The sequence below is a fragment of the Peromyscus leucopus genome, chromosome 18 (assembly GCF_004664715.2).
Source record: "Peromyscus leucopus breed LL Stock chromosome 18, UCI_PerLeu_2.1, whole genome shotgun sequence".
Lineage (NCBI taxonomy): Eukaryota > Metazoa > Chordata > Mammalia > Rodentia > Cricetidae > Peromyscus > Peromyscus leucopus.
The window spans coordinates 38,921,648-38,934,806 of NC_051078.1; the positions used below are offsets into that span (position 1 = coordinate 38,921,648).

The following is a 13,159-nucleotide window of genomic DNA, read 5'->3' on the forward strand; positions in this document are numbered from 1 at the left end:
AAGTCCTTTAGTCTTTATTTGAAATCTGAGCTGAATTCAGGGTTCTTGTACTGGACGTGACTCACTTCTGGAACTCCGGCGGCCCTGGTGCCAGCTGCAGGGTTTGGTACTGGAGTTCCTCAGGAGAGCTACCCGCTCATCAGCATTCAGCAAAGTGCCTGCTGGGAGCAACTAGGTGGGCATGGTGCAGAATGGGATTTCCTCTTCCATCAGATTTAAGGAGATTAAATATTAATGGAAATCTATATGAGTCTGGTTTGTGGGCAGAGGCAAAGACTAGTGTAGGCACCCAGGATTCAGATTTTAATCCCAGCATCATGAGCTTTCTGTCACTATGCAGAGTCCTCGGTTGGGAACTCCCTTACCTTTTCATTTTAAGTGATCTTCCCCACTTCCCTCCTTCCTGCTGTTCCACTCCTCAATCTAACTACAGGTCCAGGTTTCAATACCCACTACTTCAAAGTTACGGTGCAACTCCTGATTGGCACCAGCCTCTCAGCTGTGTTAGATGGGTGTATTTTGCTTTTCTATCAACTGACCCCCTTTTAGCTATTCACCAAATGCCTGTTCCTGTGGCACTCACTCAGTATTTATCATACGGTGACAATAAATGGTGAGTAAGAGTCTGCAAAATGAAGTTTAGTGGCATGTACAAATAACTGAGTGTTGTGTATAAAACTGGAGACTGGGACCCAAAGTGGAGGCTCAGAAAATGTATCGACACTTTCCTATTTGGTGGATTACGAACTACAGGGGTGAGGTGCATTCCCCCTGGCTTGTTCACAAGCAGGTGAGCCAACATAAACGCTCACCCTAGACACAGGAGACGTCTCTTATGGAACAAGTGGGAAAAGGGCAAAAAAGAAGGCAGAGGAACATTGGAGTTGAAATTAACAACCTGGCAGACATCCTGTTAGCAGTCCACCCAGGAAGCTGATCAAGCCAGCAGCAGCTACTATGGACAGGCTTCAGAGTCCTTTGTTCTTTCCCAGAGAACTGTGTAATAATAGATTTTTCACAGGTTGCCCCAAGTACTCACACACAATTCCAATTCCTGGAAAAGGTCAATCATTGCCTGCCTGCCACACTTAGGTTACTCAATGGTCACTGGCAGCTGAGGAATCAGGAGTATCCTCCAGACAATTGCAAAGCAAACCCAATGGACCAACGATCTTCTCTAATACCTTTTGTTTTGTACCAATACCAAACAACTGAGTTCAGAAAAGAGGGGGGGGGGGGAATCAGTCTCTTGGAAGAAAACTGAACTTAGGGTGTGTGTGTGTGAGAGTGTGTGTGTGTGTGTGTGTGTGTGTATAAGGGATAAAAATAAAACTGGGGGTTTGAAATGGGTTAGAACTGAATTTTTACATTCTACACCATGAGAACATTGTTGGACAGATCTAAATCAGGCTGAAAACTAGCAAAGAGAGTCAACTGAACTTCACTGAAGGCAGGGACTGGGAAACACACTACACTAAAATCTCACTGAATATAGACGGCTCAGTGATCTGGTTCCTTCTCTAAAGCAAGGCCCACCCCGAGGAGGCAAGAGTGACAGGAATTTTGATGAGGTGACAGATGGGTGAGCAGAATGTAAAGGTGCAGCTACTCTGGAAATGGGTCTATGTGCCTGGGTCGGGCAGCATCCATATGTTCGCTTATTCAATCAATACTCAGCACTTATTTCTGGTGGAGACTCTGGAAACAGCAAAGGACAAATCAGTTAGAATCCCTCCCCCACGCTAATTGCAGTTCCAAATTTTAAAAAATTTGTGAACCGATGACCAGCAAATTCTGGAGGTTCTGCATACCTGACAAGAGGAAACCTTTCGAGCCAAGTAAGGTTGCAAAATGAACTTGTCACGCAGTTAATGATATGCAGAGTGGTTACTGAGTTGTACAGTAGCTTCTTCCAAAGAAGTTGTCCCATCTGTTCCTTTAATCTTGCTTCTAGTGCTACTACCCGGCTCGGGTTCTCATTACCACTTATTCAAACCAATGCAAAATCCTTCCTCTTGGCCTCTCACCTTTGGTTCAGCTTATACTCAGTACTACCTTAGCCAGGCTCTTAAGTCTACCCTTGGACCAGAATCTATAGTGATTCCTTTTAGAGAAAAGTCTAAATGTCCTATCCCAGCATTCAAAGCCAGCTTTGAATTAACCTGGTCTCTCACTGTCCTGCTATATACACCAGTGATGTGACTGAACACATGCACATGTCAACAGTACAGAGTTGCTAACCACTCTCACGACATGAATTGTACAAGGCACTGTTAATACTTTGCTTATATAATTTTCCATGCCTGCAATGCTCTTGTCTTATTTCTAGAGTTATTTTTCAAGGACTGAAATCTTCATGAATTATAAAACACATATTTAAAATAAATTTTTTAGACCATCTCATATCGTATCGCTATCATCGACGTAAGTGAAACAACCAATTTATATCCTTCAGCTCAGAACAAAGCTCCTACCCACACTTCTCAGCTAGGGAGGTGACATCACTCCTTTGCCCAAGTAGAAGCTTAGGAAACAGTCATCATAACTCAGGAAGATGACGCTACCTACTGATTTGATTTCCAAGATGGCTTTCAACTCAGTCTCCTTCTTCCAAAGAGGACTTCAGAATTTGATAGTCTCAGAAATGCTACTGATTTGTCAGACTATCTTTGGCAAATTATGTAACTATTTGAGCCTCACATCCCTCTTTTCTAAAATACCAACCCCAAGTATTGTGATAGTTTGTGATATAGTGTGTAAATTGCCTAGCATGCTGATTTGGATTAATGGCTACCCAATGACTCTTGGTTCTCTTCTTGCCTTGCTGCTTTAAATGGCACCCACACACAGACTGATATTACATACGTCTTTCCCCTTGACTGGTTGTTATCTTTTCACTTCAAATTCAAACTCTCTTGCCCTCTTCCTTCCTTTCCTCCCCTGTACTCCTTCCCCCTTTCATTTGGTTGTAGACAGGGCTTACTTCTACTAACACCTTTTCTTCTCTACCTTTCAGTCCACAGCTCTGTTTTTAGACATTTATCTGACAAGGGAACCCAAGGATCCAGAAACAGTTTCAATTCTTCTCTCTCTTCCTGTATTGGAATTACACTTCTGTGCCCTACGCCAGGGAAACCACATTGAGTCTCACTGTGGCTGGAGGTACTTCCCGGTTCTGTTGATGGTGGTCCATTGGATGGTTGGTTAGCAGTCTCTCTGCTTCTCCTGTACCTCCCATGCTTTTCTGCTCTCCCTATGCTATATGTACACACATGGATTCTGACATTATCCCCGCAAGACTAATATCTGCTGTGTACTTGTATAATTGCTAGTACTAGGAGACAAACAAAGACTTATAAAGGTTAAATTTAACCCAAAGCTTGGAATTAAGTTTGGAGCCCACCCAGGAAAATCCAGTCAGTGCTAGGTCACTACAGCTGATCTGTAGACTGATGAGTTAGAAAAAGAGACATTCTTTTTTTTTTTTTTTTTGTTTTTTGTTTTGTTTTGTTTTGTTTTTTGAGACAGGGTTTCTCTGTGTAGCTTTGCACCTTTTCCTGGAACTCACTTGGTAGCCCAGGCTGGCCTCGAACTCACAGAGATCCGCCTGGCTCTGCCTCCCGAGTGCTGGGATTAAAGGCGTGCGCCACCACCGCCCAGCTGAGACATTCTTGTTATTATCATCAACTACTGTGGTTTTGACACGCAAGGGGAAAAGCTGACTAGAGTTACTAGTTATCTGAAAGCCTTTGGTATTTATAAATTGTACCTATAGACTCTAACGCAGCCTCTTTCATTCATGAGTCCATTGGCGATTATTGGCATGAGGTTGAGGAAGATGAAGGAAACTGAGCTAGCCAGCATCATCATCCCTCCAACCTCACTGTGCTCCATCTTTATCCACCATGAATGAAGTCAATCTTTATTGCATTTGCTTACTGCATGAGTTTGACTATTGGGGCACGCCTCCATACCTCTGCTTCCATTATTATTTTCTTTAGCAGAAACCCTTCTTCTACCTGCTCCTGCCCAAGACTTCTCTGACGCTACCTTACTTTCAAGTGAGCGTTAATAATATACTAACTTCACTAGATTCCCTGCCCTTGGTGAAGAAACAAGGTCTTAGGAACTTTTGTGGTCTCTAAGGCCTCCATCAGAACATCTCACATGCTGCAGGCATTTGCTAAATGTTTATTGAATTATTTAAATACACACGGAAAAAAAATGACAAGTTCATTTCAGTGGTTTGGTACTCATTTGTGGGAGACCTACATTTTGTACTCTATGCCATAAAAATTAGGGATTTCTTTTTATGACCTGACATTGGGAACATTGAAAACTCCCATGTATCAAGAGCCAACTTTGATATGATAAGTATGCTTACTATCAAATGCAATGGATTTCATCCCATCTTCTTGAGTCTACCAGCTGTGTGACCCTGGACAAGCCACCTTGCCCTCCCCGACTTGAGTGTTATCTACCAATGGCCATGAGACAATGGCCTCAAAGCTCTTCTTTACAGGAACCCCTAAGTGTTGTAATTCCATGATTTATAAATTAATTGTAATATAGTATCTGATTTACTCATCCAGTTATCAAAAAAGTAATTAAAAAAAACCCAAATAAGCCCAATTACAAAACTGCAAGAAGGAGAAACAAACAAACAAACAAACAAAAACAGGAAGGGCATAGACGATAGGTCAGATAGCGTCCGTGTTTCTTTCCTGGCTTTTTGGCAATACCCTCAAGGTAGTAGCGTAACTGCTGTTCAAATTAGCAACGACTAAGCTCTTTCTCTAGCAGGAACTTCTGGTGAGACCGAGTTAGGAAGTGACAGCCCAGGGCCTGCCAGGCCAGCAGTACTGTGGAGCATGCGCAGGAGTCGGGCACAGTCTGTGATGTGAGAGGCGCAGTGGGCGGACAGCAGGCATTCCTAACGGTGGTTTGCAGCAAGGCAGCCGGGTTTGACTCGCTGAATTCCAAGTCTGGGGAAAACCTTAGCTGGGACCAAATATGGAAATAGCAGCCAAACTTTAGTCTCCACTAAATTCAGATATGCTAAAGCATTTACCACATGCCTTCCTGGGTGCTGCCTTCTGCCCGATGTCCTTCGAGAGTCTCATGGAATATGCCTAGCCTCAGACAGTACTGTACCCATCAGAGTGATAAGGTGAGCACAGGGACTGTAGGAAAGGACTCTGTGCACTCCCGACCTTCAAGGGAGTCAGCTCTGGAATGTCTCTGGCTCTGAGGCTGCCTGTGCCAGTTCAGCTAGGAACTCACATTTTAAATGTTTTGTGTAGGAATGAAAAGGAAGAAATGCTTTACTGGCTTTAAAAAGAAATGTTAAAACCAATGAAGTGGAAGGCTTATAGGACTAAAGGATCGCTATCGCCCTTTTCCTTTTCAGTCTCATTTTATTTGACATACTCAGACCGGTACCTATTAGTATATTTATATATATTTACAGTAACATGAGAGATACAAGAATATCCTTGAATGCTGTCATTCATTCTGTGAAATGACGCAAGTGGGGTTGAGCACAAGTCTTGCCCCATAGGGGTATTGAATCAATTGTAGTCATGTTATCACAAATGGGAGCTGAAGTCAGCCGTAAGTGAGATGGTACAGGGTGGCCATAAGTCCGGTCTGTCACTCTTTTTATCTGCTTCAAATGAGCTTCGTCTGCATAGACAAGGCTCTTACTTCACAAGATGACAGAGGTAAAAGGTGGAAGGTAATAAGAACTGAGAGCAAACTATGCAGAGTGGTGGGCTGGCTATCTGTCATCTCAGCAACTGGGAGATGGAGGCAGGAGGATCACAAGTTCAAGGCTAGCCTTGGCTACTTAGGATGTCTGAGGTCAGACTGATCTACATGGAATACTATCTCAAAAACAATACCAACCCCCTCAATCCTCCTCCAAACAAAACAAAAACCACAGAGAACCAACAAATAACAGAGAATATAAACAAAAAAGACCGCATACATTGTAGTTGAGATTAAAGTAATATAAAAGCAGTTTGCAGCAAATTACTAAATTGGAACTATGATACTAGCATGCCAGTTAGACCAATAGAATAAGGAATCTTCAAAGCCAAGAATCAATTAGGTAGGCATTGATTTTTCTTTTTTTCTGTTTTATTTTAACTTTTGTTTGTGTTTTTTCAAGACAAGGTTTCTCTGTGTAGCCCTGGTTGTCATGGAACTTGCTCTGTAGACCAGGCTGGCCTCTAACTCACAGAAATCCATCTGCCTCTGCCTCCTGAGAGCTGAGATTAAAGGTGTGAGTCACCATCACTCAGCTTTTGTTTTAGCAATGCCAGGAAGTATCACACCAAGAGACAAGAGGTTATTCTGCCAAAAGCTTGTCACTAGGGTAGGTTCATGGTTGTTCAATCAGATACAAGACACATCAGCCTTTTGGGGGTTGCTATTATGAGATATGTTTGTATCTACAGGAGCCTAATAATTAAAGTTTGGCATGTAGCCATCTTCCAAGTCAGATCAGTTTCAACATGGAAAAGGTTCCTTGCTCTGGAGTTTCTCTACTTTTTAAAATCTTCCCCTGTTCTAGAACATCAATGCCCACAGGGTAGCTCTGACCACATGGGAAAAACAGTACCCCAGAGTCTTAACTGTGTAGGAATCACATGACAGCCAGCTGACTTGGGAGTCTTGTTGAGGTGGGCTGGAAGGAGTGTCTGAGACGCTGAATTTCTCACAAGCACTATGCTGATGCTAAGGCTGCCAGTCCATGAGTCACCTAGAGTAGACACGCTTTAGATGATGACAGAGGGACTGAGCAAAGGTCCTGGGTCCTTCTGGAATTGCAGAATGAGGAGCCAACCTGTAAACCAAGACTGTTCATTTCAGAACTGTAATGTGGATGAAACCAATACTCTGTCTTATAAATTGCTGTGTTATAAGCTCTTTGTTTCGGTAGCATAGCCTTTACTCGAATATAAGCGTAAGTGAAAACAGGGTAGTTTCACAGCGACATTCCCATGGAGTCACTCCCTTCATTTGAGAGTACATTACAGTGCCTTTTGTTTGGTGTACCCATGAATGTTCACATTTATTGCCTTTAAATAAGGTTTGCTTCCCTTAACTGAAGCGGTTAGCATCTTCCTACCTATCACACCATCGTCCCATGTGTGACAATTATGAAGATAAGAGAATGGGGCCATGTAGGAGAGAATACCCCAAGTTTCTAGTTTGGATGTTTATCTTTGTGGTAGTTTTACTGGCCAAGAAAAAACCCACACAGTAGAATGATATGGGCAATTTTGTGACATGAGAAATTAAACATGCTGTAGAATGACATCTGAAACTTGGGGAAGAATTCCAGGGAGTCACATGACCTTGGCATCATGAGCAGTACAGATGGGAGTCTTGGCCTCCACAGTTACTAGTTGCCTGACCTTGAGTAAACTACTCATCCTTGCCAAGCACCTGCCATCTGATTAGTAATGTGAGAGATGAAAAAGAATCCCTGAGATCTGTCATATATGTTCATTGAAACAATGCAAGTTGAGCTTAATGCAATACATGATGCACACAGGAGCTCCATAGATTTTTAGCATGGAAAGCTGGAGTCCTGTGTATGAGACTGCAGGGGGATGCTGAAGTGTGAGAAGGGGTGCGAGCTGGGAATGAACCACTTCCGGTGGATGAGGAAAATATGACAATCATCCTGAGGAGTCAAAGCAAAGATGGTCAAGACAAGAAGAGTTTCAAGGAAGGTATGCTCAGTGGTGAAGGATGCTGCAGAGCCAGTGAGAAGGACGGAGGAGGAGAGGGCGCTGGGATCCGGTGTGTAAGTCGGGAGGGATCTCACTGAGAAAAGCACAGAAGCCTGGCTACTCCTGAGTGGGTTATGATGTCCTAGGAGGCAGAGAGGGCAGAGATGGAGGATTTAGAAAACAACCAAAATGGCATGGAAAGGGAGAAGAATAAGGACTTGGGTTGAGGATGATCAGTATCCTACAGGAATGACCTGAGCATGCCCTGGAACTTGTGTGTGTGTGTGTGTGTGTGTGTGTGTGTGTGTGTGTGTGTGTGTGTATGTGTGTGTGTGTGTGTGTGTGTGTGTATACTTTATGGGTGCCTAATTTTTTTTTACATTTATTTACTGTGCGTGTAGTGGTGTGTGTGTGTGTGTGTGTGTGTGTGTGTGTGTGTGTGTGTATGTGTTATGCATGTGTGCCACAGTATGCCCATGAAGGTCAGAATACAACCTTCCAGAATCTTCCCCCCTTCCCCCATCATGTTAGTCTCAGGGATCAAACTCAGGCTGTTATCAAGCTTGGCAGCGTGACCCACTGAGCCTATACCCACTGAGCCGCCTTGTTGGCCTGCTTAGGAATTTTGATTACCTTTCTTGAAAATTAAGGAGCCCAGGGCAGTTGGAGCTAAATCTGAGGCTGATAATCTTTGTGCAAAAGCAGTGTGTGTGTGTGTGTGTGTGTGTGTGTGTGTGTGTGTGTGTTTGTGTTTTGTATAAATAATATATAATGAACCTTGTGGATTACACTTGGGGTAGATTCTCCTGTGGGCAAGTTTTGTCATATGAATGTCATGCCACTGCCCAAACCACCACTTAATAGACTACCTGTGCCTAGAGTGCTGATGTGCCAGGCTCCACTGCTAACCTTGTCCGTGCTGCTGTGGTGGACTGGGGCCTCTCATTTCCCACCTGGGTGTGCTTTGAGTCCTCAGCCTGCCTGGCAGGGCTTTGGAATACACACAGCCAGTACTATAATCTCATAACCCCCTCTGTCCCAGATCCTTGTTCTAGCCTCTTGGTCTCTGTATTGTAGCTACCCAAGATTCAGAATGTCAGTGGCCCAGAAAATTAACCAGGACAAGTAGTGCAGGCAGACAGCATGTTGCCAAGTTCAAATGCAGGTCTGTGAGGTGGTGTGAGGCTCAAATTTCCCCAGTCTGAGTCCCGGGCTTACAAATCAATGTGCTGTTCTCATCTGTGGTTCTTAGAAGAATGATGGAACATGAAAGGGAAAAGTGGATCCACTGATCACAGGGCCCCAGAGAAAGGTCTATTTGCCAATGTCCAAGAACTTGGGCAGGGAAGCTTTGCTGGACAGAGATGTCTAGAAGACGAACAGCACTATTAGCATCAAGTACATCACCTGGCAGCTATAGGGCACTCTGAAAAGCCTAGAGTGGATTCACACATGTCATCCCACCTGTTAAGGGTTTTATGGAGCCTATGAACCCAGGTTATGCTATTTCTTCTGTTGGAGCTGGAAGGGCTAATATCCCGAGACTCTGGCTGGGAAGTAAGGTGTGCTAAGTTCTCTGTGCTGTTCAGCTGCAGCAAGGGGAAGTTCCAAGCATGGAAGGCCCTGCTGCTCCAAGTCCCTTGGTTTAGGTTCCGACTATATTATAGGCACAATTTCCATAAAAGAATAGGGAGAAACATAGGCCCCCACACGTAAGAGATTTGTGTCTGGATGCTGCTATGGAGTGCAGACAACTGTTTATCATAGGCCACCTAAGCCTCATTGAGTCTGGACTTCTAGAATGTTCAATTGAAGTTCCCAGCTCAGGGCAGGAGCACTGAAGAGAGTTCATATCTTCATATTCTTTGGTACAATATCTCTATCTTTCTGCCTATCTATCTGTCTATCTATCTATCTACCTATCATCTATTTGTTATTCTTTCTATCTATCTATCTATCTATCTATCTATCTATCTATCTATCTATCTATCTGCCTATCATCTATCTATCTATCTATCTATCTATCTATCTATCTATCTATCATTCTATCTATCATCTGTCATCTATCTGTCATTCTATCTATCATCTATCTGTCATCCTATCATCTATCTATCTTTCTATTTACCTATCATCTATCTCTCCATCCATCTACCCACCCATCCATCCACCTGTCCATCTGTCCATCCATCCATCTATCCATCCATCTATCTATCTGTCTAGAGGAAATGAAGGAAAGTAAAGTGCCTTGCATGGGATGCTGTCTCCTCATGTCTCACAAAATAAGAGAAATGAATTAAGATTTAGCCCTGAGAAAATTTGAGATACTCCCAATTCCGATGTCTTAAGTCATGGAGTAAATAATAATGAAACAATGGGCAGTAAAGAGTGCATAGTCAGAAATGTTTTCAAAGCACATGGGTGACCGACTTCTAGTCCTAGAGTATAAAGAGAGGCTTCAGCTAGATGAGTCTAGCCTTTTGTCCTCAAGGATAGAGGAGATACTTTTCAGTCACAGGTATTGGTCTGACCACAAATTAAAAGAACAGAGTTGCTGACACAGATAACTATAAATCATGGTTGGGAAAGAATGATGCCAACAACAGCAATTTTTACAAGAGAATCTATGTGAGTGCCCTGTTAGCCAGGCTCTGGACTTCTCAGCTTCATCTGTGAACACAGAGAGTAACTCTCTCTGGGGCCCCACTTGAGAAGAACTAGCTACTTGCTTGGGAAACCATGTGGGCTTTGGTTGGAAAGACCCATAAATGGTTTATATGGGACATATACAAACATGGTCCAGGGTTGGGTGATTTTGCTGAATGACTGTATTGTACCATTCCCTGAAGCTTTGGGTTAAAAGTTTGTTTTTAAAAATTCAATAAAATGGAATGCTTTTTCTACCATCTTTTCATTTACAAACCCTACTGAGATCATGTTGACCCTAGAGCCCTGCGTTAAATATCTCTACTTGCTTTGATTTATTTCCTTGGTGCAAGGCTCTTTTATGAAGCAAGGGCATAGATTACAGAGAAACAGAGGACTCACTGCAGCTGGAATAAGGTGCTGAACAATACTTGTCATCATTCACACTTTGCCAGCTCTACCAGTGATGTGAATTATATTTAGAAAAAGACATGTGATCTCTTTCTCCTGCCAGTACATGTTTTCTGACATTCATGTAGCTATCTAGTTGTGAATATAGCTCATTGCTTTCCTCTTAAGACAGAAACTTTAAATGCTACTATCAATCAGAAAAATCTTTTGCATGTTTTTAGTCTAGGTGGGAAAAAAAATCCTCAAACCTCAGTTTTTGGAGATAATGAATACTTTGAATGTCAGTTCTATTTATTTGATATTTAAAAACCATGTCCTTTCTCAGAGCCTTCAGGCATGTACATAACTTTATTCGCTGAAATACTTCAAACAGTGAACTGTACCATAAAGCCAAAGTGAGTAGTATACAAATGAATAATTTACATTCTGCCCAAGAAGAGCAGCACAGAGGATATGATTTGTAACATAGGGTAGTCAAAACTAAGCATGCTCACGTTCACTTAAGGACTTACAAACCTCAGACCTACCATCCATCCATCCTTCCTTCCATCCATCCATCCATCCATCCATCCATCCATCCATCCATCCATTGACATTTTCACTCTTCAAAGACCAACTGTGCCTACTGTACCCAAGGAACTCCTTTGGAGGCCTCAGTGAACAGGATGTCCAATATCGCCAGTCCTTGTCTTTCCATTCTAAGCGTGGGAGACAGCTGATGACTAGAGGCAAAACACACTGGATGCTATGTTTGAAGGTGGAAGTACAGCATGGGACTTGGAACTCTGGGGTGTGTGTGTGTGTGTGGAGGAGGAGGAGCAGCAGTAGAGGGGTTGTCAGGGGAGGCTTCATTCAGGAAATCTGAGGAGTTCTCACACAGTGGGAGGAAGACTCAGGTAGAGAGCAGCTAACACAAAGGCCCCCAGGAAGGGATAAGCCCAATGAGCTTTCAGGAAACAACAAGACCAATGTGTGGGTTCAGTGTGTAGCTGCAGATGAACAGAATTCAGGTCAGGGAGGTAACTGGTAGTCTAGAGTCTAGGAAGCCCTTCACGGGAAGCAGAAAGCCAGTGCATGCATGTGAGCAGAGGTCTGATATGCTCTGGTCTATGTTTCAAAGGAATCATTCTAGCTCCTGTGTGGAGACTAGTGAGTAGAAAGACCATTTCAGAGGCAGTGGAAGTCATCCAGGGGAAAGAGGATACCATCTTGAACAGAAACCAAAAAAAAGGTTGTAGTAAATGGTTAAGAGTCTGGAGAGACTTTTAAGGTAGGCCAGCATGATCTCCTGAAACACAGAATAAAATCTTTGTTTCCTCACATGGACCTGGAGCCCGTCACTGTTAGCTGATGAGAGATGTGGGCCGAAGCTCTCACCTTGAACAAAACTGTGTTTACCAATTGTGTGTAGGAATTTATGGATGACTGGCAGGCTTGCTCTTGAAGGGGTCTGTGTGAAATGAGGTATCTGGGAACATCAAAAATCTCTGTTCAGAAACGAAAGCTAAAGCCAATGCATTCCATTCAAGGAACAAAAGCTACTTATCTGATGGGCTGGTACTTCTGAATGCGTTTCAGGTTCTGGCGCTCTCACTGAGCCCTGGTCCTTATCCCACAGGCCAGGACTTAAGATAAAGAGGCCTACATCATCAATGTGCTTTTGGAAGGGACGAGGGAGGACACTGGGAACAAAAGGAGTCAGCACAATTGGCTTCAAGAACTTAATCAGCAAGCAGAGATGGTGCCCTACTGCAGATATGGGTGCCCTCAACTCTGGGCATTGGCAGTTGGCAATGATACCCATCTTGGCAGGCTTCAATGGCACTGGCAGAACATCCAGTTGGCATTGGTCAAGGTGCCCTTGGTAGGAAGACACTGGGCACCACCCCAGGAGAATGGGTATTGGTACCTTCAACACATTGAGTACCTGTAGCTCTGAAGGAGCTTTTGGATATAATTATTAGCAGTTTTGGCACTACTGTTTGGCTTGATTTTAAACTTTGGTGACAAGAGATAGCACCACAATAAACTCTAACAAGAGAGGCAGAATAGGGCAGGTGTCCACAGCCAGCCAATGGTCTAGGGCACTGTAAGGCAGTTGAGACAGAGCCATGCTGGGAGGTTCTGAAGATCCAGAACGTATGAAAAAATGTTGCTCCATGCTCAGTGCTTTAAGCCCATTGTGAAGCCCTGGTTGGGGTTCCCAAGAATCTCCTTTATGCCAGGGATGGCAGCAGATGTCTGTCATCCCACCACTTGGGGGATGAAAGCAGGAGGACCTTGTATTCCAAGATAGCCTGGGGTATGTAGCATGAATCTGTCCTCCAAAACAAAACAAACAAAAAACCCCAAAGGGCTAG

General features: G+C 43.5%; 1 protein-coding gene across 10 annotated transcripts in view; it reads right to left on the bottom strand.

The window, feature by feature from the left end:
• Anks1b (ankyrin repeat and sterile alpha motif domain containing 1B) overlaps window positions 1-13,159 on the bottom strand; it is an 854,565-nt gene that overhangs the window by 317,975 nt on the left and 523,431 nt on the right. The gene's annotated exons all lie outside the window — the stretch shown is intronic.